The sequence below is a fragment of the Pristis pectinata genome, chromosome 31, assembly GCF_009764475.1.
Source record: "Pristis pectinata isolate sPriPec2 chromosome 31, sPriPec2.1.pri, whole genome shotgun sequence".
NCBI classification, from domain to species: Eukaryota; Metazoa; Chordata; class Chondrichthyes; order Rhinopristiformes; family Pristidae; genus Pristis; species Pristis pectinata.
This window is the reverse complement of record NC_067435.1, coordinates 1,465,444-1,493,262: the sequence shown is the minus strand read 5'-3', so window position 1 is coordinate 1,493,262 and position 27,819 is coordinate 1,465,444. Positions and strand designations below refer to the sequence as shown.

Below are 27,819 nucleotides of genomic sequence, written 5' to 3'. Positions count from 1 at the left end.
AAGAATTGTCGACATTTCAGGTCGAAACCCTGCATCAGGACCGAGAGTGAATTCAATCAGGCCCAAAGAAAGAGTGTGGACAAAAGTTTGGTAGACTTAAAGCCAACCATAAAAGTTATTTTTACAAATTCATAAGAGACAGCAGTGGTTTCAATAACAGGCTGTCATTCTCATTCCAATAAGATGTAGCCTTTTTACATTGGGAAATCTTGAAACACATTCGAAACATCTAACTCATTGGGTCTATTCTGCAGTCAGGACACTTAGAAACAACTGTCCCAATCTAGCTGTTAGAAAGGCATGAACAGCAATTGTTTTGCTGGGGCCAATGGCCTCTGTTAATGCCTAGTGTGGTCTGACTGTGGGACCATGCCAACAAGCCACCTATCTTACCTGTACAGTACAGGCAATGCTGACTGTGGGACCATGCCAACAAGCCACCTATCTTCCCTGTACAGTACAGGCAGTGCTGCCTCAACCATGTTTTTGGCTGTCCTTGCCTCCGATGACATTTACTTTGGCACTGAAGGTGGCATAGCCTTCAGAGACGCACACGCCAGATTGCTACTTTACAGAATCTGCAAATCTGATGCCAGCATCAGCGGTAAAATCCTAACATAAACATACTATAAGATAAATGGAATCCTTATAAGAACATGCAGGTGCCTAAAAGACCACTGCATTCCATCTGGTCAGTCCCCACGTCTACGCAATATCATATCCCATGATATCCACAGTACACTTCTAACTAATTTTTTTGTCAGGCATTTATCCAACTTGCTTGAATTTTCTGATATAATCAGCCCACACCGCCTGCCTCCTTTGGCAACGCATCCTGTATATTCATCCAGTCTCTGTGTAAATCCGTTTGCTTGTCCCTTTCTGAATTAGTAGCTCTGCCTCTTGTAGGATCTCTGCCTGTGTTAAACAGAGATGTGTTTAGTGCTCTGGTGCCCTGTAGGATCTCAGCTATTTTGATAAGGTCATTCCTGAGTCTTCACCTCCCCTGGTAATATCTCCCAGCTTCTGCAGCCTCTTGTCTTATCAATTTAGCTGTCTTTCCCTGCAGCCTCTCCACTAGCTAATTTTCTCAATGCGATTGCCAGAATTGTGGTCGATAGTGCAGACCTTGGGCTCTGTACAAACCTGGGACTGCCTCATCATGCACGCGCTCTGCTCTTTGATCCCAATCCTAGGTCGCCACATTGATATGAAAGAGAAGAAAGAGCACGTGAGAGAGAAAGAACGGAGAGAAGGTGAAAGGGAGAAAAAGACAAGGGTAGAGGAAGAGGAAGGGAGGAAATGGAAGACAAGAGTGAAAGGAGGAAGGTGAAAGAGGAAAATGGAGGTAAAGAGTGAGGGGTATGTCTCATGTGGATGGAAGGGAGAAAGAGGGAGGATGGAGCTTCCCCTTCAGTAATATCACGTTCACAGCCGCAGAACGTTACAAAGCAAATGAAGACCTTCTGAAGTGGACTTTCCATCATTAGGAAAGAATTAGTGCCAGTATGTTCACAGTTAGCTCCCACAAACAGCAACGTTGCAGTGACCCAATAAGCTGATTAATGAAGATGCTGAAGGAATAAATATAGACAAACATGTCAGGGGGAATTCTCTTCGTTAAAATAGTGTCTTGGGGTAACATACAACCAGCTGAGAGGGCAGGCAGGATTTAGTGTATGATACAAAAGACCTCTGACAGTGCAGCAGTCCCTCAGTACCGCAATGAAGGACTCGACCAGCTTCCCTACTCCAACCCTTCAGAGTCTCTGGGCACTTCCAACTCCAGCCTCTCGTGATCCACCACTTGCTTTGCTCCATGCTTGCCCTGAATTCAGTCCCTAAGCTCCGGGGTTCCCTCTCCAAACCTCTCCACCTTCCTCTTCTTCCCTTAAACCATTTGTCCAGTTTTTGTTCAGCACTCAGTGTCAGCTTCTCTGTTTGATTACACACTTGTGAAACACCACTAAAGATACCATCTAAAAGCAAGACATTGTTTCTCGTGTGACTTATTCTTAGTTGAATATGTCCAGTAGGTTCTTTTTAATGAATTAAATAATATCCTCAAGTTTACTGTGCAAGAACAATTGAACAGTTAAATGACATCCTTAAGTTACAGGAATCAACTCAAAACTGGGCTTACCTATCTGGTTAAAATCTAAGTGTTTTGCAGTTAAAGGCTCAAAAATTTACTAAACGTGTCCCTAAACACTTTGCAAACAGTGAATGAATTACTTTTCAGAGTCAAATATATTTGTTCTTTTTTCCATCCATTTGTGGGATGTGGGCGTCATTGCATTTATTACCCACCTCTCACTGTCCCCGAGCGGAGTGTAGTTGGACCAACACCAGTGCTGGTGGTGCCTGTGTTGCAATCCCGCATGAGCTTTTGTAAAATCAGTTTCAGCATTATTTCAGGACTGGCAGGGGCTAGGTGGAAAGTGAGGACTCACCTCGTGTGCGACTATATATTCAGTCGCAGCGGTTTCCTTATCCCCTGAGCCACACTCCCCCCACACCCGTGCACAGAATGGAGAAAGTTCAAGGGCATTGTGCACACCCAGTCCAGTAAGTCCTGCTCCTCTTGCCTGACCGGAGTTCATTGGAGCCTGACTCTGCCCTAACACTCTCACTGAGGCAGCCAAGCAAAGTCACTGCATGAAATCTCCTGAGAGTCCTCACCTCCCTCGTCTCCAATATGTGTGGGCAGGGTGTGATCTCCCCTGGCTGGAAGTATGGATGGAGAAGACAATTAGAGCAGTGTTGGACAGAGCAAAGAGTTGGGGTTTGGCCTTGCCTACGTCACCAGCACAATGCTTCTGTCCTCTGCTCCCACCACCCTGACTCAGTGGCACTAACTTTTGTAACTGATAGTAATTTTTATGTCTTGCACTGTACTGCTGCTGCAAAACAACACATCTCACAGCATAAATCAGTGAATAAACCTGATTCTGATTCTGATCCTGACCAAAGGCATCTACTCTCTGTGGACACACAAGATGCTGAAGGAACTCAGCAGGTCAGGCAGCATCTGCGGGGGGAAATTGACTGTTTATGTTTCATATCGAGACCCTTCATCAATCCAAATGAAGATCCTCGACCTGAAACGTTGACTGTCCATTTCCCTCCATAGGTGCTGCCTGACCCGTTGAGTTCTTCCAGCATCTTGTGTGTTGCTCCAGATTCCAGCATCTGCAGTCTCTTGTGTCTCTTTTCTCCCTGTGAACCCCTGGCTCATGACAGGTGGGAGCTCCAAGGGTGGAGACTTGCATCCTGTCTCCCTGGGCCAGAGCCCAACTTTGTCCCCACTCCCTCGACGGGTTGCCACATGATCCCAGTCCCAATCCCAGTGACTCTTCTCCCCCATTTTCCTTTCACGTAGGAGAGGTGGGTCATGATGGAGCCCCGCACTGATATCCCCACAGCTGGTCAATGGTGCGCTCCCATAGAGGTTGGCAGGCTGCCCAGATCAGCTGCCACCAAGTACGTTCCCACTCCCCCAATACTCCAGAGGCTTCAACCCATGCCTGGTGAAAGTCCGCCATCTAGTGTTGAAAATAGGAACTGGTAAAACACACCCCAGAGGCAGAGTGTGAGAGTAGCAGAAGCCAGGTTAAATCACCTACATCAGTCTCAGTCAGTCTGAGCCACCAGCTGAGGTCTGGACCCAATATGCTCTTTCTGATACACCTCAGGGGCAAGCCACCCAAAGTTGACAATTATAAAAACTCCTTAAAATTCCTTTAACGTAATTCTTTGCTGTTCTGGGTCCTGACCCACACTGACACCTGTTCACCTGTCACCACTTTGAGGGCAGGAATTAGCCCCGAGTAAAGAGACACCTCAATTTTAAAATTTTCATCCTTCTTTTGAAACCCCCCCCCAATCGCCTTGACTCTACCCCTCTCTCTAATCTGCTTTAGTGGGGGGACATCAGCTATGGAGATCAATTCTGATCGCCATTTACAGAAAGAGACACAGATTTGCATTTATATAGCACCTTTTGTGACCTCATGTTACTGCCAATAAAGTGCTTTCAAAGTGTAATGACGGTTGTAAAGTATGAAACTGCCAGCAATTCAGAGTGCACAGCTCTGAACCTGTGTTATTCAGTTCTTCATTGAGCTTGGAATCTTCCTGGCTCTTCAGATGTGGAACATTTGGATCCTTGAAGAAAACCTCATCAATGACTTGGTTTAACATCTCTTCCACAGAGCAGCACCTCTGATGGATCGGCAGTCCCCCTGAAATGCACAAGACTTTTTGCCCTTGTCTCTGGAGTGGGACTCTGTATCAGAATCAGAGTCAGAATCAGGTTTATTATCACTGACATACGTCCTGAAATGTGTTGTTTTGTGGCAGCAGTACAGTGCAAGACATAAAGACATAAAAATTACTGTAAGTTACAATAATAAATAGTGCAAAAGAGGAATAATGAGGTAGTGTTCATGGGTTCAAGGATGATTCAGAAGTGGGATGGCGGAGGGGAAGAAGCTGTTCCTGAATCATTGACTGTGGGTCTTCAGGCTCCTGTACCTGCTCCCTAATGGTAGTAACGTGAAGAGACATGTCCCAGGGCCTCTGAGGTGCACACTGCACAAACTAAACCTTTACCAACACTGCCACTCTGCTCTTCAACCTTGCACTAATGTCCATTTTCACTCAGCTCAGGCCTTCTTATTGTGAGGAAGGTGAAACAGACACCTTTAGATAATCAATGGAGTCAGAGATCAAAGTCCAACAGGACAACAAGGTTCACATATGGACTGAGTTATCGGCATCAGTTATTCTGGGAGCAGTTCTGCCCATCACCAGTGGAATTATGTTTCCACAGATCCATCCACACCACAGTCAGGTCTCTGCCATCTGCAGCACTCAGCTGGTATACAGGGATACCAGAGTAGTCAAGGCAGTGCCTGTGGTGACTCCTCTTGGAGCAATCTAGTGAATCCCATCACACCACTCATTCTCCAGGCCATTGTAAAGTATTTTCCTCATGTTTGTCCAAACAGCTTCAGGAAGCCCTGACCGGCTCCAGTATCAACATGTTACCTTCTGTGTCCCCTGCTCCTTCAGCTTCCACTAATGGGGACAGCTTCCCTGATTTCCCCACTCTAGGCTCTTCATGATCTTGTCCACTTCTATCAAATACCCACTCTACCCTTGCTTCTCCAGCATAACACAGCAGCTGAACTCCCTCATCCCCGGAACTGTCCTGGTACAGGCCATCCCTAGGTTATGAACACCAAACTTGGAGACACCCAGAGATACAAATGAGCTCCCATTATATTATTAAATTCAAAAGCCCAATGTACATACACGTGCTCATTCCTACAAACAGTCAAACTGCTTTCCTCTCTCCACTTTTAGTAATGATTTTTTCTTATGTGTTATGTATTACGATGCAGGGTATGAAACCAGCTCGCTCTCTGCTTTCCTATGTGTCCAGTCATGTGTTTTTGATGCCATTCATTACAATACTGTGGCGCAACAGTTACCACATCAAGTGATTTTTGTGTATTTTCCAACTTATGGGCAAAATCGACTTAAGGACGTCTGTAGAACAGAACCCATTCATTACCCAGGGACATCCTGTAACTCTTTCCATAGAACCATAGAACCATAGAACCATAGAACCATACAGCACAAAACAGGCCCTTCGGCCCACCATGTTGTGCCGTCCATCAAACCACCCTCACACTACCTAACCCCTTCCTCCCGCATATCCCCCCATCCCACACTCCTCCATATGCCTTTCCAGCATCCGTCTCTGAGATCGTCACCTCCTTCCTAAAGAGTGGTGACCAGAATTGGACTGAATACTCCAGCTGTGGCCCAACCAGCTCTTCATAAAAGTTCAATAACTTTGTACTCTGGCTCTATCAATAAATCCCAAGTTTAAAGGGATGAATCATGGTGGAAGGTTTGGGAAAGTTCAAGTTCTATGTCCTCAAGTAACAGAAAAAAAGTGTTGATTGGATCCTTAACAGGATGAACAGAATATTGAATTCAATCCCAAACATTAATCTGGAAATATTACTTTAAACCCACTCAGGTTAGTAAGTGGATACAATTATGCAAACATAAATGCAAATCAGAATTAGGAAAATGAAGAGGAGTAAGAAATGATTTACATGATGCAGCTTACAGTGTACGAGAGGAATCAAACGTTTGCTGCAATGGAAGTGACAAGTGGGAGAGACACTGGGGCAGTGAGTTTCCCCTTGACATTCCCAACGGATAGCAGAGAGTGAGCTGGTTTCACACCCTGCATCAACAGGTCCTTTTCCCTGTTGATTGATCCAACAATGAAAAGTGGACAGTTGAGAGGTTTGTCTCTTCATGAGCCATTAGGGGTTCTAGTGAGGTGTGCGTCAGAAAGTAGGGACACTTCCCAAATGTCACTAAAAACATAAATAGGTGTGCATGTTCACATGGATACAGCCCTTCAAAAGCTGAAACCTCACTGTGTGGGGGATATCCACAATCGGTCATCAATACCAAGGAAATTTCACAACGGGAAACCTGAGCTAATAGCACTTTTTCTGGCAAAAGTTCACATGTGGTAGAGTAGAACTAAGAAGTAGCTTTAGACAGTCTCAGCTTGCAGGTTCCCCACTGCGCTGCTCAGTTCCCTGGAACCTCTCTGTAGCTGTGACACTTTACTCTGTACTGTTATTGTTTTTACCTGTACTACCTCAATGCACTCTGTACTAAATCAATGTAACTGCAGTGTGTAATGAATTGACCTGTACGATCGGTATGCAAGACAAGTTTTTCACTGTACCTCGGTACAAGTGACAATAATAAACCAATCCCAATACCAACTTCCCTATGGCAGTTTGACTTTCTAATCGCGTGGTGCACTAGACAGTAGGAACAACCTCCTGGAAGTGCGAATTATTGGAGTTTTCATGTCTATGAGCAGTAAGAGCGAGAGTGAACAAGGTTCTGTGCAGTGTTACAGGTACATGAAGCCTGGGTGGGTAATAGTTGTGCATCTTGTCGATGGTACACACTGTGGTCACTGCACGCAGGTGATGGGGTGGACAAGTGTTTAGGGTGACAAACAGAGTCGGAATCAGAATCGGATTTATTACCACTGACTGAGATGATGTGAAATTTGCTGCTCTGAGGCAGCGGTACAGAGCAAAGACATAAAGTTACTATAAATTACAAAATAAAGAAACAGTGCAAAAAAACGGAATAACGAGGCAGTGTTCATGGGTTCATGGACCGTTCAGAAATCTGATGGCGGAGGGGAAGAAGCTGTTTCTGAATCATTGAGTGTGGGTCTTCAGGCTCCTGTACCTCCTCCCTGACGGTAGTAACGAGAAGAGGGCATGTCCCGGATGGTGAGGGACCTTAGTGATGGATGCTGCCTTCTTGAGGACCACCTCTTGAAGATGTCCTCAATGGTGGGGAGGGTTGTGACTGTGATGGAGCTGGCTGAGTCTACAACCCTCTGCAGCCTCTTTTGATCCTGCACGTTGGAGCCTCCATACCAGGCAGTGATGCAACCAGTCAGAATGCTCTCCACCGTACATCTATAGAAATTTGTAGGAGTCTTTGGTGATATACCAATCTCCTCAAACTTCTAATGAAGTAGAGCCACTGACGTGCATTCTTTGTGATTGCATCAATGTGTTGGGCCCAGGGTAGATTCTCTGAGATGTTGATGTCCAGGAAACTGCTCACCCTTTCCACCGCTGACCCCTCAGTGAGGTTACCGATCAAGCGGTCACTTTGTCCCAGTTGGACTTTTCAATCGATATTGGAACTGCACTCATCCAGGGAAGTGGAATGGGTCCCATCACAGTCCTGATTTGTGCCTTATGGATACTGGACAGGTTCTATCAGGAACTGAGTTACTTGCCACGGGATACCCAGCTTCTGACCTGCTCCTCATGCAACGGTATTCATACAGCTGGTCCGTCCGAGTCTCCAGTCAGTGATGACCCATCTCTTGATCGTAGGCTTCTCAGAGACAGCAATCGGATCAGAAAATGTAGGTGAGGTGGAAGATGCTCGAGTGAAGCTCGTAATCACTAGTCCAGGAGCATTTCTGCAATTGTTCTTGTGAGAAAAACAAAGTCTAAATAAACTGTAAACTTTTACCACTCAGCAATCTAATCTGTTCCACACATATGAAAGAATACTGACACCAAAGAAGAAGAACCACAATTCCATGCTTCGTTGACCTTAAATTTTTCCCAGCTGTGCAAGAATTACCAGTGATCCTTGAACTCACCAACAAACCGCTATCAACACAAACCGTGACTCCACATCTATCCGACTTGTAAAAAAGAGTATTCGCTGAGTGTGGACCTCGTGGCCATACCAGCATTTATTGTCCACCACTGAACTGAGGAGGTGGTTGAGGGTTGACTTCATTGGTCGGTCAGGAGTCAGAGGCAGGCCAGGGGGTAAAGATGAAAGAGTTCCTTCCCAGCGTGCTAATCAGTTGGATTTATTCCTGGGACAAGCTGTTTATTTTGATCCATAATCCCAGATTTATTTCATTAAACTTCAGTTCCCTAGCTACCGTAGTGGGTTTCAAACTCATATCTCTCGTTCAATGATCTAATTTCTGCTGCTGGTCCAGTGAGTTAATCCATAATGGTACCCCAACGATTAGGTCAGACATAAAAGGCCACTTGGCCCATCTGGTCTATGCTAGTGTGTTTGCTCCAAAAGATTCTACTCCCTCTGCTCCATGCAAACCATTCACACACCCTTCCCTTCCCTGCTTCCTCATTTGTTGTCCTCTGTTGTACTTGATGCCAGTTGATGTAGAGGTGACCAATCTCAATTAGACCATCATAAACCGACTAGTGTGTATGGCAGGGAGGTAGGTCACGGCTGAAGTAATGGTCAGAGTTTGCCACTGCCTCACTGGATAGTATTGCAGGAAGAATTGTCATGATTCACATGGCTGAACAGCTCAAAGTGACCAAACTCAGAACTGAAGAAACAGTGAGGTTCTAGACTGTAATTCAGCAGAACTTCTTCTTGGCTTCATCTCTCAGTGATGGACATAATTTTTGAATCAACCACACTATCCAGGAGATCAGTGGACACAAACCACACATCACTCAATCTAACCACAAAGTCTATCCATGTAAGTTAAGTTTCCTTTCCACACCATCCATTTTCCTCAACACATCTGACTGCAATCATTTCCCAACGTGTGTGTGCATAGATCTGTGTGTACATAAACTGACATAGGTGCATGCAAATTTACATGTCTACACACAGTCATACATGCAATATTGCACATGTAAACACACACACACACATACACAAACACATACAGACACACACACACACACACACACACACACACACACACACACACACAGAAATACACACACAGATACATTTCCTGTGAGGATCACAGTGATAGACCTTATTTGTGGATCAACCCCATTATCCAGGAGTAGGAGTCCTGCTGTTTACAGACAACTCATCATTATGTTATCAGAGTGAGTAGGAGCTTGCTGTGTGTAAATTGATTGCAGCATTTCCCACATTCCACCCTTGACCACACTGCGAAGGAGCTTCGTTGGCTGAGGTTACTTCGAGCTGTCCTGAGGTTATGAAAGAAGTTACAGAAAAGCAAACCTTTCCTTCCCACAGAGCAAGATTCCCTCAGCATTCCAGCACCAATTTACGCACCATCATCATGGGAATCTGGAACCAATGATCAGGCAGCGATAATAGTAACACTGCATCAGTCTGAGTATTTAAAAAACATTTGCATAACACCAGTGTGTGCTGTGTCAATGATGTAATTAGACAGCCAGTCAGATACAGAGTGAAGTCAGTCTGTGAACTGAGCTTTGTAAAGAGAGGCCAAGCTGTTATAACCATAACCAGGCTTTATATCATTTGATTAGCATTGCTCACTAATATAACGGTAGCATAAAGTTCCTTCAGTGCATAATAACTAATACAAGGCAAAAAGACATGAGAACACCCTGTTACAATGACTGCCAATCACACTGTTTGCAGGAGCTAAAAACAGAAGCATTGGTCTTTCACTAACTAAATATCAACAACTGGGAGTATTTTGTTAATTTTAGTCCCACAACATGTGTTATTATCACTGTCAAATGAACAAGGCATCTGCTGCACTTGTGTACCAGTGATGTTGGGTCATGAATATTCATTCCTGCTCCTTTCGTGAAGTAACAAATGGCTGGCCAGCTGTTGGGACAGAGTACGTCAGTGAGGGGAGCAGGCCATCGTCTCCCGCAACACCTTGCTGATCGCTCCTTCTGCACCAGACAACTGCTGCAAAGTGTCCTTGAAACAAGCTGTGAATCCTGCAGTGAACACCCACTGAGAAAGAGCAACATCAGTTCCGTACACAAAAGGAAGATATTTCCAATCTCTGAATGCAAACCATCACTAATAATGACATCCATTCTCCCCACTACAGCCCAGGTTTATGAACATACTGGTAGCACAGTGGATGCATTTATAGAGATGGTTCACATCAGCACAGCATTACTTTACTGTAAAGAGACTTGCATTCATCTAGCACCACCTAAAACCTCAGAACCTTCCCAAACAGACATACCAAATTAAAACCAACTGAAGCCTGAGCGACCACAGACATCCTTACCTTGACCTCAGACAGAGTCCTCGTAATGTTTTTTTAAAGCTGATCCAACCCAAACCCAACACATGGAGTCAGCGTTAAAATGCTGGGGATACTCAGCAGGTTAGTCAGTATCTGTGGAGAGAGGAACTGAGTCAATGTTTCATGTTGATGACCTTTCATCAGAACAGTCAGGGCTCAGGTTAGCTAGCTGGGTTCTGTTCCTGAAGAACATTATAGTCAAGTACTTGACCATTGCCTAATCCGCTCTGTTTACCTCCATCAGCCTAGTCCCAAAACATCAGCATCAACAGAAGTGTTGCCACAAGACGATCGATATCGAAGCTCTCAAGGACTCCATGAAGCTGGTTCTTCTCAGAAACCCCCTCTCAAGCAACTTGTCACCTCTCTGCCTTTCAAAATCACAGCTTATGGGCTGCCCAGAAGCCCACCAAAATTGGCGCCCGTAAAGAAACTCTTGGCTCCTCAACCAAGAAGGAACCAGCTCTGGTTTGATGAGAATGACCTGGGGACTGAGGAGCTAATTAACCCCAAACATGAGGTGTTCCTGGACTGGAAGCCCCAGCATTTCTCGGGGGAAAAGGAACAGCTCAATAGGTACATGAAGGTAGAGGTCCATCAAAAAATCCAGGGCCTAAAGAACAGGTGATGGACATAGAGAGGGTAGGAGGCTCAGCAACTCACTGACACCCAAGACCTCCCCAACACCCAAGGCCCCACCCCTCTGAGAGCCAAGGTCAGGGCTGAACTCTCAGGAACAGAGAGGCAATTAACTCCACTGGAAATCAGCTCAAGCATCTTGATGTGAGCACTCCTGACTCCAGCCTACAGTACCCTATTCAGTTCAGCCTTGCTGATACTCCTGACACTCCTGACTGACAAGAAGTTGAAAAGGACATATCCCAATTAAAAAATAACAAGGTCTCAGGAGCAGACTGCATCTATGAAGTTCTAAAACGTAGCGTTGAAGAGCTTCAGTCACAAATCCACCATCTTATTGTCCACATCGGGGAAGAGGTGGACAGACCAGGGGATCCCAGGGTGACCGTCTTCAGGAAGGGAGACGAATCCACTGGAGTGAACTGCAGAGGGGATTCCCTGTGCCTGGTAATAGGGAAAGTCATTGCTGGACTCCTCATGATGTGAGGAATTCCTGGAATGGGAGGGACTATGGAATACCCTCATCAAATGTGATTGCCAGTGGATGTTTGTCACTGTTTTATGATAGAGCTTATACTAGCATAGCCCCAAGGGCAGAATGGACTGTTGCTGTGTTCCAGGCTCAATGGAATTCTGACTGCAATGTTTACATTTCCCAGCAAATTTGTTGCACAGCAGTCTGAAGCAGGGGAGTTCTCCATGTTTCCGTCACATTCCCTCATCTGGGGGATGATGGGCCAGATTCACTCACCGCTACCTCAGGCAGGGAACCTTACATTCCAGTGCATTGGTAGCTGCGATCCACATTTGGACATCAATAGAATGAACTGAGATGCAATGGAACAGGTGCGATGATCGGATGGGAAAGTGGGCTATTTTTATTCCTTCACAGGATGCTGCTGCAAAGGCCAGCGTTTATTCCCCATCCCTAATTGCCCTTTAGGATGTGGTGGTGAGGTGCCATCTAGAACCACGGCAGCCCTTCTGATGTCGGGGCTGTCGGGACAGAGTTCCAGGATTCAGACTCAATGATGTTGAAGGAATGGGGATATATTTCCCAATCAGGATGTTGGGTGACTCGGAGGGGCTTGTATTGCCGAGTACCATTGGGTTGGAGGTGATGGGTTTGGGAGGTTCTGCTGGGGCAGCCCGGATGAATAACTGAAGTGTATTTTGTAGATGGGACACACTGCAACCATGGTGTGCCAACGGCGGAGGGATGAAGGTTTGAAGGTGGAGTGCCAAAGAAAGAAACTGCACTGCCCTCAGTTGCATTGAGCTTCTTGAGTGCTGTTGGCAAGTGCAAGTGGAGGGTGTTCATTCAGGCCTTTGGCTTGTTACTTAAGGTCGGATTAAGTGCTCATCCAGCTCCAGATAGAGCTTCATCCGTGATATGCTCAGCGATTTTGGAACTATTCCCTGTATGTTCTTCCCCAAACTAAAATGCCTCAGCCCTAACCACTACTTCACATTAGTCGGCAAAGGATGGGTTAAATGTTGATTAGATTCTTAACGTGATTTGCTTTCCACAAGATGCTCACATTTTCAGAAGCAATGTCTATAATTCAGTCATGGAAGTGGGAAAAAAAAATCATCAGAGGTGTAGGTAGTTGTCAGACTTGCCATCCAATGTGCCCTGGCTGAGATGTCACCAGAGCTGCCATTTCATGGAAGTGGCGAAGGCTTTCCTTGGCATCTTTCTTTTAGGAACTTATTCCAACATTTGGCTCCACATACGAGACAGAGGGAGAGATAGAGGGAGAGAAAGACAGAAAGAGAGAAGGTGGGGGGGATTTGGAAAGGGAGAATGTGAAAGAGAGGAAGGGAGTGATAGAAAAACAAGGAGAGAGGGTAATGTGAAAGAGACAGAAAGGAGTAAGAGTGAAAGAGAGAGAAGGAGGAAGAGAACAGAGGAGGAGTAGGAGTGAAAATTAAAGAGGGAGAAAGGAAAGGGGGAAGTGATAAAGAAGAGAAAAAGAAAGAAAGTGAGAGAAAGATTGAGCAAGGCAGGGGGACAGAGAGAGAGGAGATAGAAAGGCAAGAAGGCAGAGAGGAGGGAAAGGGAGGTGGGACGAGGATGGGGTACGTGGTCCTTTCCAAACATGGAACATAAATAGAATGTAAAACAGTCCAGCACCGGACAGGCCATTCGGCCCACCATGTTGTGCCAACCTTGATGCCAACTTATACTGAATGTCCTCATCCATATTCCCCCTTTCCCTTCATATTCATATGTCTACCTAAAAGCCTCTTAATCTCCACCGAACCGCCTGTTTCCACTACTACCCCTGGTGACCCATTCCAGGCACCTACCCCTCTCTGCATAAAAGACTTGCCCCTCACAACGCCTTTAAACATCCTCCCCCCAACCTTAAAGGCTCTGGTGTTTGATATTTCCACTCTGGGGAGATGATACTGACTGTCTTCCCCATCTCTGCCTCTCATAATTTTGGAAACCTCTATCAGGAGGGGGGGATGCCTCAGCCTCTGATGCTCTAGGGAAACACATGTTTTCCAAAAAAGGAGGCCAATTTTTGTCACGTGGGTCAGAATGGGAGCCCGTACATGCGGCAAAACCAAGGGAATGGCTGTCAGTTGGTAAGTACCCAGAGTTGTATAATATTAACCCAGAGAGATGAAAGCAATGGCAAAGGTGACACACGCTTCCAGTTGTCAAAGTGAATGGATTTATAAAAACTAACAATAAAAATAACAAGACTTGCTAGGAACAACATGCAAGGATTTGCTGCTTTTGATTTCAGCGCCAACACAGGATATTACTTCTTTTGAATAAAATGCACAAAATATTTCCCAAAAATAACAGGAGTCTCCACACTCCAACCCAAGAAAGCTCTGGAGACATCCACTTGGGCAACAGGGAAGAATCCTAAGATCATGACACTGCGAGTCCACCTTCAAAGTGCTTTCTCAACTTTACATCACTTCAGGGTGCCCTGAGGGCAGGAGAGGAGCCGAAGAAATGCAAGTCCCTCTTCCATAGGAAAAGGAGTGACTTTCAGCAAAGATCGGGAAAAGAAAGCAGTACTCCTTTCACAAACAGCTCACAGATGAGTTAATGACACAAATGGCAATTCTATGAGTATAGGTATGTAGAGTGTAGAGGGCACAGGTTTAAGCTGAGAGGGGGGAGATTTAATAGGAACTTGAGGGACAATATTTTTACCCAGAGGGTGGTCAGTATGTGGATTGAGCTGCCAGAGGAAGTGGTTGAGGCAGGTACGTTAACAATATTTAAAAGGTACTTGGACAAGTACATGGATAGGAAAGGTTTAAAGGGATATGGGCCAAACGCAGGCAAATGAGACTAGCTTTGATGGGAATCTTGATTGACATAGACCAGTTGGACCAAAGGGCTTGTTCCTGTACAACTCTATGGACCTTCATATCTAGAAATATCCTGATTTACAAAAGTTGTTTTCAACAGTTTGCTGGAATGCCATCGACTCCTTGGGGCACGTGCCTTCCATGTACAAATCTACGCTTCGCTCTCACGAATCACTCACAACTCTGCCCATGGGAGCACACTGTACAAAAATACCCATAATGCATTTGCCTGTTCTTTGTGATTTACTAAAGTTTGCTTCACAAAGCTCTCTCCACATCGTCCACACTGCATCAAGCAACAATGAGCCCCACACCTACAGCCACATACAGTGCCTGCAGACGGAGAATCTGGAACATGGCACAGAATTATGCAATCGTTGCATCACAGAAGGAAGAGGTTCAGCCCATTAAGTCGATGTTGGTCCTCTGTAAAGAAGTCCATCAGTCCTGTTCCCCTACTCTGTTCCCATAGCCCTGTAAATTATTCTTCCAATGTCCATCCAATTCCCTGCTGGGAAGCTCAGATTGCTTCTTCTTCCACCACCCCCACAGGCAGTGAGTTCCACACAATCACCGCTTTCTGAGTACAGGAGTTTCTCCCAACCAAGTTTTTACAGATGCACCATAGAAAGCATCCTATCCGGATGCATCATGGCTTGTACAGCAACTGCTCTGCCAAAGACTGCAAGAAATTGCAGAGGGTTGTGAACACAGCCCAGTCCATCACGCAAACCAGCCTCCCCTCCATTGAATCCGCCTACAGTTCCCGCTGTCTCAGGAAAGCAGCCGACATAATCAATGACCCCTCCCACCCCAGTCATTCTCTATTCTCCCCCCTCCCATTGGTCAGAAGATGCAAACGCTTGAGACCACGAGACTCAAGGACAGCTTCTATCCCTCTGTTATCAGACTCCTGAACGGACCTCTCATATGATAAAGACCAACTCTTGATCTCAGTCTACCTCGCCGTGGCCCTTGCACTTTATTTGTTTACCTGCACTGCACTTTCTCTGTAACTGTAATACTATTTTCCTTTGTACCACCTCAATGTACTTGTGTGTGGAATGATCTGTCTGGATAGCACACAGACAAAAGCTTTTCACTGTATCTCGGTACATGTGAGAGTAATAAACCAATTCCAATTTCTCACATGTTCCTTGCACCCTTTACGCCAAATTTTAAACATTCCACCAAACAGCAAACTATCTTCCTATTATTTACCTTGTCTAAACCAGTCATCATCCATACCACTCGAATAACCCTCGCTTCTCTAGTCTAACCCTGTAGCTGAAACCCACCCAGCCCTGCATACATTCTGGTAACGTACAATAGGTACTGCCTGACCTGCCGAGCTCCTCCAGCATTTCTTGTGCATTGCTCCAGATTTCCAGCATCTGCAGTCTTTCTTGTGTCAAACGTTCTGGTCAACCTCCTCTGCATCGATTCCAAGGCACCACAATGGTTGGCGTGCAAAGAACGCAGAACCGTCCCTCCCAGCAGCTCCAAAGCAAATTTACACTTCAGCACCTTTCTGATCTGTGTTTTGAGGCTTTGAATACTTTGAATTTCTGGGCCAGATGTTGGGAATTTTGTGAAACCTTGTACCAAAAGCAAATATTGCCACAAATTCATCAGGGACTCCTCAGCAAATTGTTGATGCAAAAGGTCCGATGGCATTATTTCGAAGAAGTGCAAGGGGGCTCCACCCAGTGTCCTGATCCACACTTAACTCTCAACTGGAACAGGATTGATCATTTATTCCTTTTCTGCCCATGAGAACTTCCTGTGCATAAACCGACGTTACAGCAGTCAGTGCACTTCCAGAAGTATTTCTGTGGTGGGAAACACTTTGGGACAACGTGTCACAGAAATATGAGACTTGATCTTACTCTCTTCAAACCAATAATTATTTATATTTCGAACCCACTGCCCCTGACAGCAGGACACCTCAGTTCCACTTATTTCTCAAGTAGAATTTAGCATTCCCATTGTTGAAATTTTAATTTGTTCTCTATTAATTTACACTTCCTTTGCACTTTTCTGTTTACTGACCCTCATTGATTAGGTTGATGGTGATTAAAACGAAATCCATGGGTTACTCTTTCCCAGTTTCATAGACCTCTTAGTTACAGGAGTGTATCGGGGAGAACTGCTGCCCACACACTGGCCCAGTTGGGACACAGAAGGGCATTGTGAAGGGACAGGATGCCCCCCTTTCTCTATACATTTACTGCCTCTGGCTGCCCTCTGCCTTTTGGTCTCTGCCAAGCTTTCTCTGACATGGGTACAGACACTTACCTGCAATGTGGGTACTTCCAACCACCCAAGTGTCCAATATCCTTCCCAAACCTTCATCTGCTCTGGACAAAGTCTGCACAAGGCCCAGATCTTGCATGTGCAGTAAAAGGTGAGGGAAGTGGATTTTAGGAGGGTGTAGACAGGTTGGAGTGCCTTGTCCAGCTATTCTTGGGCACACTTGGAAAAGCAAGACCTTTCCTTCATACACCACCAGGCCGGAGGCCACGAAGGTAAGTCCCACATTTAATCATTCAAGCCTCACACACCCACAGTACCAGCACATTTCTACACACCCGAGGAACCCACCTACTCTAGCATAAGTTGATAAATTAAATCAGTAAATTGGTTTACTATTTCACATGTACCGAGGTACAGTGAAAAACTTTGTTTTGCATGCCATCCATACAGATCATCTCACCACATCAGAGCATTGAGGTAGTACAAGGGAAAACAATAACAGAATGCAGAATAAAGTGTTACACTTACAGAGAAAGTGCAGTGCAGGCAGACAATAAGGTGCAGGGCCATAACGACGTAGATTGTGAGGTCAAAACTCCATCTTATCGTACAAGGGGGCCATTCAATAGTCTTATAACAGCGGGGTAGAAGCCTTGAGCCTGGTGGTACATGCTGTCAGGCTTTTGTATCTTCTGCCCATCAGGAAAGGGGAGAAGAGAGAATGTCCAGGGTGGGTAGGGTCTTTGATAATGCTGGCTGCTTACCGAGGCAGTGAGAAGTGTAGACAGAGTCCACAGAGGGGAGGCTGGTTTCCGTGATGGCTGAGCTGTGTCCACAATTCTCTGCAGTACCTTGCAGTTTCTGGCATAACAAGGCTCGACCCAAATTCCCACTCCTTATTGGCCCACCGCGCCCCCCCCCCCCCCCCGTCCCTGATGTCCCCACCAAATGGCTCAGGCAGTGAACTCTGACCCCACCCCCCCAAACCCCTGAGTTCCATGACCCAGTGATCCCACACAGTCTACAACTGAGGCCACGACCTCCAACTCCAAGATCATGCAGACCCGAAACATCAACAATTCCTTTCCTCCCACAGCTGCTGTTGACCGATTGAGTTCCTCCAGTAGGTTGTTAGTATCTCCAACCCCACCCCTGACAGTCACCAACCCTCCCTGATCCCAGCATCTGATTGGACCTACAATCTGTGGCCCTTTCTCACCCACAACTTCCTACATTTTCTCCAACCCCCAGAGCCAGCCTCAGCCCTGGGCTTGTCTTCCTATACAGTGTCTGCTCAGTCGAAGTGAACGGCTGTAGGTTCACAGTCAACAGTCACTGACACACTGGACACCGCATGTGTGTGTGTGTGTGTGTGTGTGTGTGTGTGTGTGTGTGTGTGTGTGTGTGTGTGTGTGTGCGCGTGCGCGCGCGCCTGTGTCTGTATCTCTGTGTCTCTGTATGTATGTGACTGTGTGCCTGTGTGTATGTCTATGTGTATGGGTCTGTGTCTATGTGCGTGCCTGTATGTGTGCATGTGTGCATGTCTGTGTGTGTGCATGAGTGCATGTGTACGTGTGTGTCTGTATGTGTGCATGTGTACCTATGTGCATACGTGTCTGCTTGTGTGTGTATGTGTACTTGTGTATGCGTCTGCTTGTGTGTGTATGTGTGCCTCTGTGTGTGTGTGTATGTGTGTGAGAATGTATGAGTGTGTGTGTGTGTGTGTGTGTGAGAGAATGTGTGTGTATGTGTGCCTCTGTGTGTGTGTGTGTGTGTGAGAATGTATGAGTGTGTGTGTGTGTGAGAGAATGTGTGTGTGTGTGTCTCTGTGAGTGTGTGTGTCTGTATGTGTGTATGTGTGCCTCTGTGTGTGTATGTGTGAGTGTGTGTGTATGTGTGTGTGTGCCTCTGTCAGTGTGTGTGTGTGTGTGTGTGTGTGTGTGTGTGTGAGAGAGAGAGAGAGAGAGAGAAAGTATGTGTGTGTGTCTGTGTTTGTGTGTGTGTGTGCCTCTGTGTGTGTGTGAGTGTGTGTGTGTGTGTGTCTGTGTCTGTGTCTGTGTCTGTGTCTGTGTGTTTGTGTTTTTAATGAATAATGTAGGGGCTAAAAATTGCAGTAAGTCTTGAGAAAACTGTTTGAAATCTTGACGAGTTTTGAGGGAGCAAATGTTTCCAATTGGTGAAGGATTGATAATCTAAGGGCATGAATATAAGATGATTGGCAAAGGAAGCAGAGACAACAGTGGGAAAAATATTTTTATTGCAACCAGAAGGGATGTGGAATGATCTGTCTGAAACAAATTCCGAAGGAAGTTGGATAAATTCCAATTGCAGGGATGGGGCGGGATGAATGGAAGCAGGACTTCAATGTTATTTCAGAGTGGGGAAGGCTTGATGGGCCAAGTGGCCTCCTTCTGCACAGTGCTGTTTTTTTGATAATGATTCCATGATACTAACCAGATCACCCATCTGTTAGTTGGCTGGGTTCTCAGAACAAGAGAGTCTTGAGACCATCCCTTCAAACTGAACAGAGCTCCCTCAGAGACAGGCAGATGGTTGGGAGTGTGTTCCAAAGCTGCAGAGCGTCCAGTATATTACTGCTCCGGCTTTCAGATGTTCTGGGATTGTTACGTTCTGTCTGGTGGCTGCTTTGGATGTCGACATGCTCTGATTAAACACATAACTAGAGAGAAGAGGTTTGAGACAGATGTACAAAGAATGTAGTAAGTTACATCTTCCTGGTGTGCATCTTCTGTACATTTTCTGGATAATTATACATCCATTAGAAAGCCACGGACAGAGTAGAAGTCACAGGGGGTAATTGGTAAAGTGTAGGTCATCTGGTTACACATTTACATAAAGCTGAGAGGTTGTCACATTCCTGACCACACCCCCTCCATGCACAGTGTCCGTGTTTGCACACGGCCCTCCTCATCGAGTTTTGCTGTGAAGGTAATCACTGCTAATGCCAAGTTTCCTCGCGGCTGGCCATTAAATAACTTCCATATCTGTCAGAGAAAGAGGTTTCTAAAAGAAAATTCACGGAAATATCATGCGCTTAAATTAAACCATTCAGCCTCAAAATATAAGTGTTTATGCCACAGTGCAGACTGTTGTAGCAGTTAAAAATACTTCTGTAAAGGATTTTAACTGTTAGTGGAGAAAGTATCTTAAAGCACTTATTTACAATAATAAGGATTTGGGTCTGGTTTTATCCGTGGATCATTTCCCTTCCTTGGAAATTTCAGATTCATCCTTGTCTTTGTATGTTTCCCACTAATGTTATTCTGGTTGAGATGACAATGGCGTTGGATTTTTGGGCTTCTTGCAATAGTTTGCATTTTTTTACCCTCTTTCATTTTGCTCTGTCTCTCTGTCTCCCTCATTCCCCTTCCTGCACACCCCACATCCCATTCCCAAGCCAACACAAAGGCCAAGCAAGCAGTCTGTTCCGAGATTCCTGCCAATGTCATTCTGCGCCAACCCAAGAGTCCAACGAGATTGTTTAAGAACTTGCTCACAACCCAGCACAGAATGCTGTGCTGTCAAACCACTCAACACTTCAAGTTTTGAGACTGCAGCAAAATCCAAGACAAGGTTAATGAACTTCCAGATTGGCTGCAGTGCTGGAAGAACTCAGCAGATCAGGCTACATCTGGTCACCATTTCAGGTCAACAAACCTCCATCACGACTGGGGAAGGGTAAAGATAAAAATAAAAAACAGAAGGTGCTGGAAACATTCAGCAGGTCAGGCAGCTTCAATTGAAAGAAAAACGGTCAATGTGTCAGGTCCTTCAGATGAACTCTGGAGGGAAAAGAAGTTTTAAGACAAAGAGAAGGGGAGGAAGAGACATCAGGAGAGGAGAGTTTTTCACGGTACCTTGGTACATGTGACAATCATAAACTGATTACAACTGCAATCAAAATGTTAAATGACCAGGGGAACAATAGTGCGGGGGGGGGGCGGTGGTGTGATAAGGCAATTGGTGAATAACAAGAGGGCTGCTTGGGGGAGGTGTAAGTAGGAAAAACTGGATAATTATCTGAGATACCTTGATGGCTAAGAAATGACAAGTGCTGGAATTGCTGATTCTCTAAAATTGTTTGAACTCAGTGCAAAGGGTTGCAGTGAGCCCATTCAGAAGGTTTGGTGTCAGTCCTTGAGTTTGCAATGAAGAAGGTCAAACATAGAGAGGTCAGCCAGGAAGTGAGATGGAGAATTAAAGTGGCCATCTAGACTTGGTGGGTAAATGATGAGTGAAACCTCATTGACTTGATGGATCAGCTCTGTTTCTCTCCACAGATATCGCCTGACCTGCCGAGTAGTTTCAACACTTTCTATTTTATTTTACCATTGCTTTAGCATACTATTCTCATCAACAGTACTGGCTTGATGGAGAATTTTTAGAACTTAAGTGTGGCTGCCATTCTTGACGTCCCCACGCTGACAAAAGTTGTGTGGAATGGGCTGAGCACATGCAGCCTCACACTGCACTAACCAAGCTGTTTAACAAAATAATCCTCCCATCTCTAGGTTATTCAACTAATCTAATACACCATTGAGGGTGCCAATCCAAATATTTTATTAAACCAATGATTAAGCCAAGATAAAGACTTCACACTGCATGAGTCTATGATTCTATAACCAGCAATTTTTATAGTCAAATAATTGTGCTAATTTAATTCAATCTAGTCTTACTACATTCAAATATTATAGTCATTAGGCAATTTCTACTAGATCCAGAGAACTGTGACTAGCAGGTTCTCTAGCTTCATTAATTGATTAGCAACATCTAACCCTTGTTTCCAGTAACTAACAACTGACTAAGCAGCTTTCATTCTCAGGAACAGGAAAGAAAAATGATGCAACACAAGAGACAGCTCTGAAGTAAACAGAATCACACTGACTGTGTCCAACAGAGCACACATGCTGTGCAGAGAACACGCACTGCATGCCAAACATATGGAGTGCCCACAGTAACAGCACACTTCCAACCAAAATAACACTGTGGGATCAAGAGCCTATTGTGGTGTAGAGAGAAACCTGGTATTAAAATAACATTGCAGTCAGAAGCCACTCTGCACAAATGCTCTTCCTCATCCTCACTTGAGGAAATATTCTCTTCTTCTTGGGCAGTCCCTTCAGAATCAAGGACGACTTGCTTGGAGATGTAGCTGCTTGCACCTTATTGTTACAGGGTCTTTCCTTCATCCTGAGGACTCTGGCACTCCAATAGGGCACACTTCCATTGGCATAAGCAGTCACTCTAGTGCCCATCCAGTTGGCCATAGTTACTGTGTCAGGAGATTTATGTTCCTGCAGAATGATGCTGCTCCTGACCCTAGGTCACACATGGGTGCTTCACACCAGGGCACACTCAGGAAGTGGAGCCCAGACTCATTTTCCATCCACCCTCCCAACACAAGGGGAAGGAGGTCAATTATGACACTTCAGCAGCCCCTCTCACAACAGATTGGCACACCAGTAATCGCCCGGTTTACGTGGCTTAGTTCCTTCCCACCATCTCCATTTGCCCGGTGGCCCGGTGGTGGGGCATGGTGGTTGGTATGTTGGGAGGAAATCGGTGGATGTGAAAGATCCTGAAAGTTTTTACAAGTGAGATGAATTTTTGCAGCAGTGGTGGAGCTGAAATCAGTGGTGGCCCAGTTGTAAAGGACTGACATCCCTCTGGGGTTTTGGGGTATTAACTCAACTGCAGTGTGTAGGCAGCACATGAACACATGACTCTATGACAAAGACAAATTTCATGTCACATGTCAGTGATAATAAATCTGATTGTGAACACACAAGGGCCTGTCATAAAGTGTTGAGAGTGTGGAAGACACTTCACTCAACTTGAAGTTTAAGAGAAAAAGCTGCAGTATGGAGTTATACTTGCAGCATTGGTGCCTATTCTGGTTCTTTTGAAAAAGCAGGCTAGTCCCCACCCCAGAGAATTAACTCCCTTCACTTACAGTTGATTTTTGAACTTCTCGTGAATTGTGACTCTACCAACACTTTAGCTTATGTGTTCTAGTGTGAATGTTACCTTCCTCTCCCTCTTACCAATTATTTGGACTTCTATGATACTTACAGGTTCTCCCAGTTTATTCTGTCAAAGTCCTTTACAATATTAATATCTTTTAGGCTTCCCCTTAATATTCTCTGTGCCAAGGTGAAAAAAACAGTATTTTTTAGGGTGGCAGTGGGTTGATACATTGGTATAAATGTTGCAGTCCTCACCTAGTGTAGTCTGGGAATTCAAATTGAATGCAGATAAAGTTAACAAAAAAACTTGCATTGATAGATCCCAGCTATAGAATTATGGAAGTAGAGAAATACTATAACACAGAAGGAAGCTATTCAGCCCCATGTGCCCATGCTAGTTCCAGTTAGTAAAGCTCTTCTGCATTCTCTATAACACTGTCTAATGGCAAAGCATGGTGTAGAGAAACTTGGACAGGGAGTACATGATGGGTGACATCACATTGGTGTTGTCCAATGTGCTACCAATTCCAATTCTATGGCAGAACCCCCCTCCATATCCCAATGAGCATTACGACCAATGAGGTTCATTTGAGCTTTAGTCACCATTGAACCCACAAGGAGCAACTAACAGTGAACAGATCATTTTTTGAGGAATCAGTATTAGCCAGGACACAGGATAACCACACTGCTTTTCATCAAACTAGTGCTGTGGCATCTTTCACACCTACCCCAGAGCCCAACATTCAGTTCCCAAGTGGAACTGAAGTGGGGTGACCAGCTCTGCTTGACGTATCCCTGGGGAATTTCTCCAACACCCTACCTTCTCAACCACCCTGTCCGACTGTGCTTACCAGCATCCACCTCCAACCATGTGTCAGCTGTTAAACTAGAAATTTACATATTTATTTACATATTGATTCTTATCTTTTCATGTGTTCAACAGAAATTTAGATTGTGCTTTATTCCCCTGACCTTTCTCACAAAGAGTTGTCCAGCTGATTCACATTTAATTACTGCATTATTCAAGGACAATCCTAAAGGTCCACTCTCTCCAGCTGAACATTGGGTGGGTGACCTGTCCAATACCACACAACAAATGTCTGCTCTGGGTGCCAATTCAACAAGCTGGTGACTGGGGAGGAGCTCATCGAGATGCCCAAGATTGCTCAAGGAATAAGAATGTAATTTTGCATAATGCTACAAATGGCCTCAATTAATAAGTACAAGAGGGAGAGCCTGAAATAAATAAAAGGTAAATACAAGAGAAAGTCTTTGTCACGCTGCAAGTGGTGAGTGAACAGAATGGTCTCCCTGACAAGGTAGAGGAGGCAAAGATTGTGGAATCATTTGAAAAGCATTTGGATGGTGATGTGAGGGGACTGAGTCTCTCAATGTGTTGAATACTCTCCCTCATCAATGGTTACAACGTGTGATATCATAAACATACTCCTTAACCTGGTAGCTGTGTTATAAATGGCACATTGCACAGATCTGTTTGGCTCTCTGTTCCACTTTCTCCACTGTTTGGTGGCGGATTGGCTGCTTTACAGGGATGGCAAAGCTTTGTGATGTGCACAAAATTCTGCTTCTGAGAAATCAATTATTTTCTTTATCTATGATTTTCTGGTTGTTGCTTCTCCCTTCCTCTGTTTCCAAGCCTCATATCATTAAGACAGAGAGAAAGAGAGAAAAGCAGCCTGCTACAAAATCCCTGCCAGTCATGTTCTGCAGCCAACCCAACTGGTGCCTCTCTAAGATCCAACACACTTACACTGGGATACAGACAATCTCTCAACAACATGTCACACAAATCCAACTGCCTCACATCAACCTGTATTTTTATGCTTTTTCATTCACTTGCAGGATGTGGGAACCACAGGCGCTAGTGTCCATCCTTAACTCCCCCTGAGTCAGTGTTGTGGGGGAGGGAGTTCCAGGATTTATCCCAGCAACAATGAAGGATCAGCAATGTATTTCCCATCAGAACGGTGTGTGAGTTAGAGGGGTAGTGATCTTCCATTGCGTCTGCTGCCTTTGTCCTCCTGCTGCAGGAGGCTGTGTGTTTTCGAGGTGCTGTCGGAACTGCAATATATTTTGTAGGCAGCGCTCACTAAAGCAACGACGGAGGAACTAAATGTAACGCTTTTAAATCGGCTTTTACTGGAACGGTTACCAAATAAAATTCAATGCTGAACCTCAGTAGGAAATAGGAGAACAGGTGATTGGAAACTTGCTCTTAAAGAAGGCTTTTAAAGAATTTCTGCAGGGTTAGTCTCCTTGGACCAAAGGAGGTTGAGAAATTTGGAGGAGGTTTACAAGACCATGACTTGGTTCAGATAGAACTGATAGAGGGAAGCTGCTCACATCAATAACCAGGGGGCACGGATTTAAAGTTTGGAACAAACAATAGAGGGGATGTGAGGAAGACATTGTTGGGCAGAGAGAAGCTGTGATTTGGAATATGCTGCCTGTCAGGGTGATGGAAACAGAAAAGGAATCACAGGCTTCAGAAGGGAATTGGACTGGTACATGAGAGGGAATAATCTGCAGGATTATGGGATGAATTAGGGAAATGGGACTGGTGGGATTGCTCTACCAGGAGCTTGATGGGTCGATTGGCCACTTTCTATTGTGTAACACTTCTCTGAAAGCACTCCAGAGCTCCTGGGCTAACAGCATGGCGTCCAATCACAGAGCAAAAATAAACCAAGGTTGAGCAAGAGGCCAGAACTGGAGGGGCACACAGATTTTGGAGAGATGTTCGAAGATATGAAGGAGTGACACCATGGAGGGATTCAAATCAAGAATGAAAATTCCAAGAATATTGCATGTCTCAGATTATCAGTCCTTACTGCAGTGTGTCTGGAGGGCATTAACTATCATCGGAATCAATGCCCATGATCTAGAGTTTTGTTTTCACTGAAAGGGACACTCTTGTTAGGAAGCACCTCAGTAAAACTCCCAAAATCCAGTTAATTGAAAAGAACTGGGCAGGGCCCCAAACCAGCACAACTTGTTCTGTGTATTCCCATGTGTTTATCTGTATGGCCAGGGTAACAGACAGGCAGAGACCAATCCATCCAAGTGAAGTTAGAGGAAATGCAACGGTATTCAAGGAGGATAAACATGTCTGGCACTTTAATTCTCCATTTCCCTCTGTCCTACCTGTCTGTGCCCTCCTGCTCTGTTATAACCAGGCCCAAAGTAAGCTCGACAAGCAGCACCTCACTTTCTGACTGAGCACATCAATCCGGATGCATCATGGTTTGCTCTGGCAACTTCTCTACCCGTGACTGCAAGAAACTGCAGAGAGTTGTGGACACAGCTCAGCACATCATGGAAACCAGCCTCCCCTCCATGGACTCTGTCTACACTTCTCACTGCCTCGGTAAAGCAGCCAACATAATCAAAGACCCCACCCACCCCGGACATTCTCTCTTCTCCCCCCTCCCGTCAGGCTGAAGATACAAAACCCTGAAAGCACGTACCACCAGGCTCAAGGACAGCTTCTATCCTGTTGTTATAAGACTATTGAACAGTCCCCTAACACGATAAGATGGACTCTTGGCCTCACAATCTACCTCATCGTGGCCTTGACCTTATTGTCTGCCTGCACTGCACTTTCTCTGTAAATGTAACACTTCATTCTGCATTCTGTTATTGTTTTCCCTTGCACTACCTCAATACACTGTTGTAATGCTTTTGGTGAGGCCTTTCAGAGAGCAGTTAAGAATCAACCACAGACCAAGCTAAGCAACCAGAGCAGATTTACCTTCCAACAAGGCCTGTGAACCAAACAGGTTTTACAATAAGCCGGTAGTTTCATGGACATTGTTACTGAGTTATAGAGTTATAGAGTCATAGAGTCCCTTCGGCCCAACTCATCCATGCCGACTGTGTGGCCCAGCAATCTAGTCCCATCTGCCCGCATTTGGCCCATAGCCTTCCAAATCTCTCCTATCCATGGACTTATCTAGATGGCTTTTAAACATTGCTAATGTGCCCGCCTCAACCACTATTTCTGGCAGCTCATTCCAAATACGCACCACCCTTTGCGTGAAGAAGCTGCGCCTGATTTCCCTTGTAAATCTCTCGCCTCTGATCTTAAATCTATGCCCTCTTATTTTTAGCACCCCCTCCCCCCATGAAAAAGTCTATGTGCTTTCACCCTGTCCATACCCCTCATGATCTTCCTCTGTCAGGTCACCTCTCAATCTCCTACATTCCAGAGAATAAAGCCCCAGTCTACGCAACCTCTCCTTGTAACTCAGGCCCCCAAGTCCAGGCAACATCCTTGTAAATCTTTTCTGTGCTCTTTCTAGTTTAACAACATCTTTCCTATAACAGGGTGACCAAAACTGTACACAGTACTCCAAGTGCAGCCTCACCAATGTCTTAGAGAACTGCATCATAACTTCCCAACTCCCGTACTCAATGCCCTGACTGATGAAAGCCAGTGTGCCAAATGCCTTCTTCACCACCCTACCTACCTGTGACCCCACTTTCAGTAAATTATGCACTTGCACTCCTAGGTCCCTCTGTTCCATAACACTCCCCAGGGCCGTACCATTCGCTGTATAAGTCCTGACCTGGTTCGAGCTTTTAATTCCAAATTTATTCAGCTAAAAAAATTCAAGTTCTCCTGGTGGGATTTGAACACCACTCCAGACAACTGGTGGCATTACCACAACGCTCCAAGGGGGGCAACAAGAGGGGTGGAGCCAATGCTGTTCAGGGGAGACCAAGTACCTGAATGGCCCAGCCCTCTCCTCACCCGGGAAGTTTACCAGGAGGAAGGGTGCTACTTAATGCAAGTATTTGTTGTTGAATCTGCTCTGCTTGTGGATGCAGGAGAGGCACAGATGTGACTGTGTGATACGTTGCTGTGTTCCTCTGATAGGGAGCCAGTTTAGCCCTGTGAGGGTGGGATTCAATGACAGCTGC

General features: G+C 45.4%; 1 long non-coding RNA gene across 1 annotated transcript in view; it reads left to right on the top strand.

The window, feature by feature from the left end:
* LOC127584972 (uncharacterized) overlaps positions 1-13,962 on the top strand; it is a 94,225-nt gene extending 80,263 nt beyond the window's left edge. The window contains exon 5 of the long non-coding RNA XR_007958451.1: positions 10,893-13,962. This is a non-coding gene — a long non-coding RNA (uncharacterized LOC127584972). The remainder of the gene's footprint in view (positions 1-10,892) is intronic.
* The last annotated feature ends 13,857 nt before the right edge of the window (positions 13,963-27,819 follow it).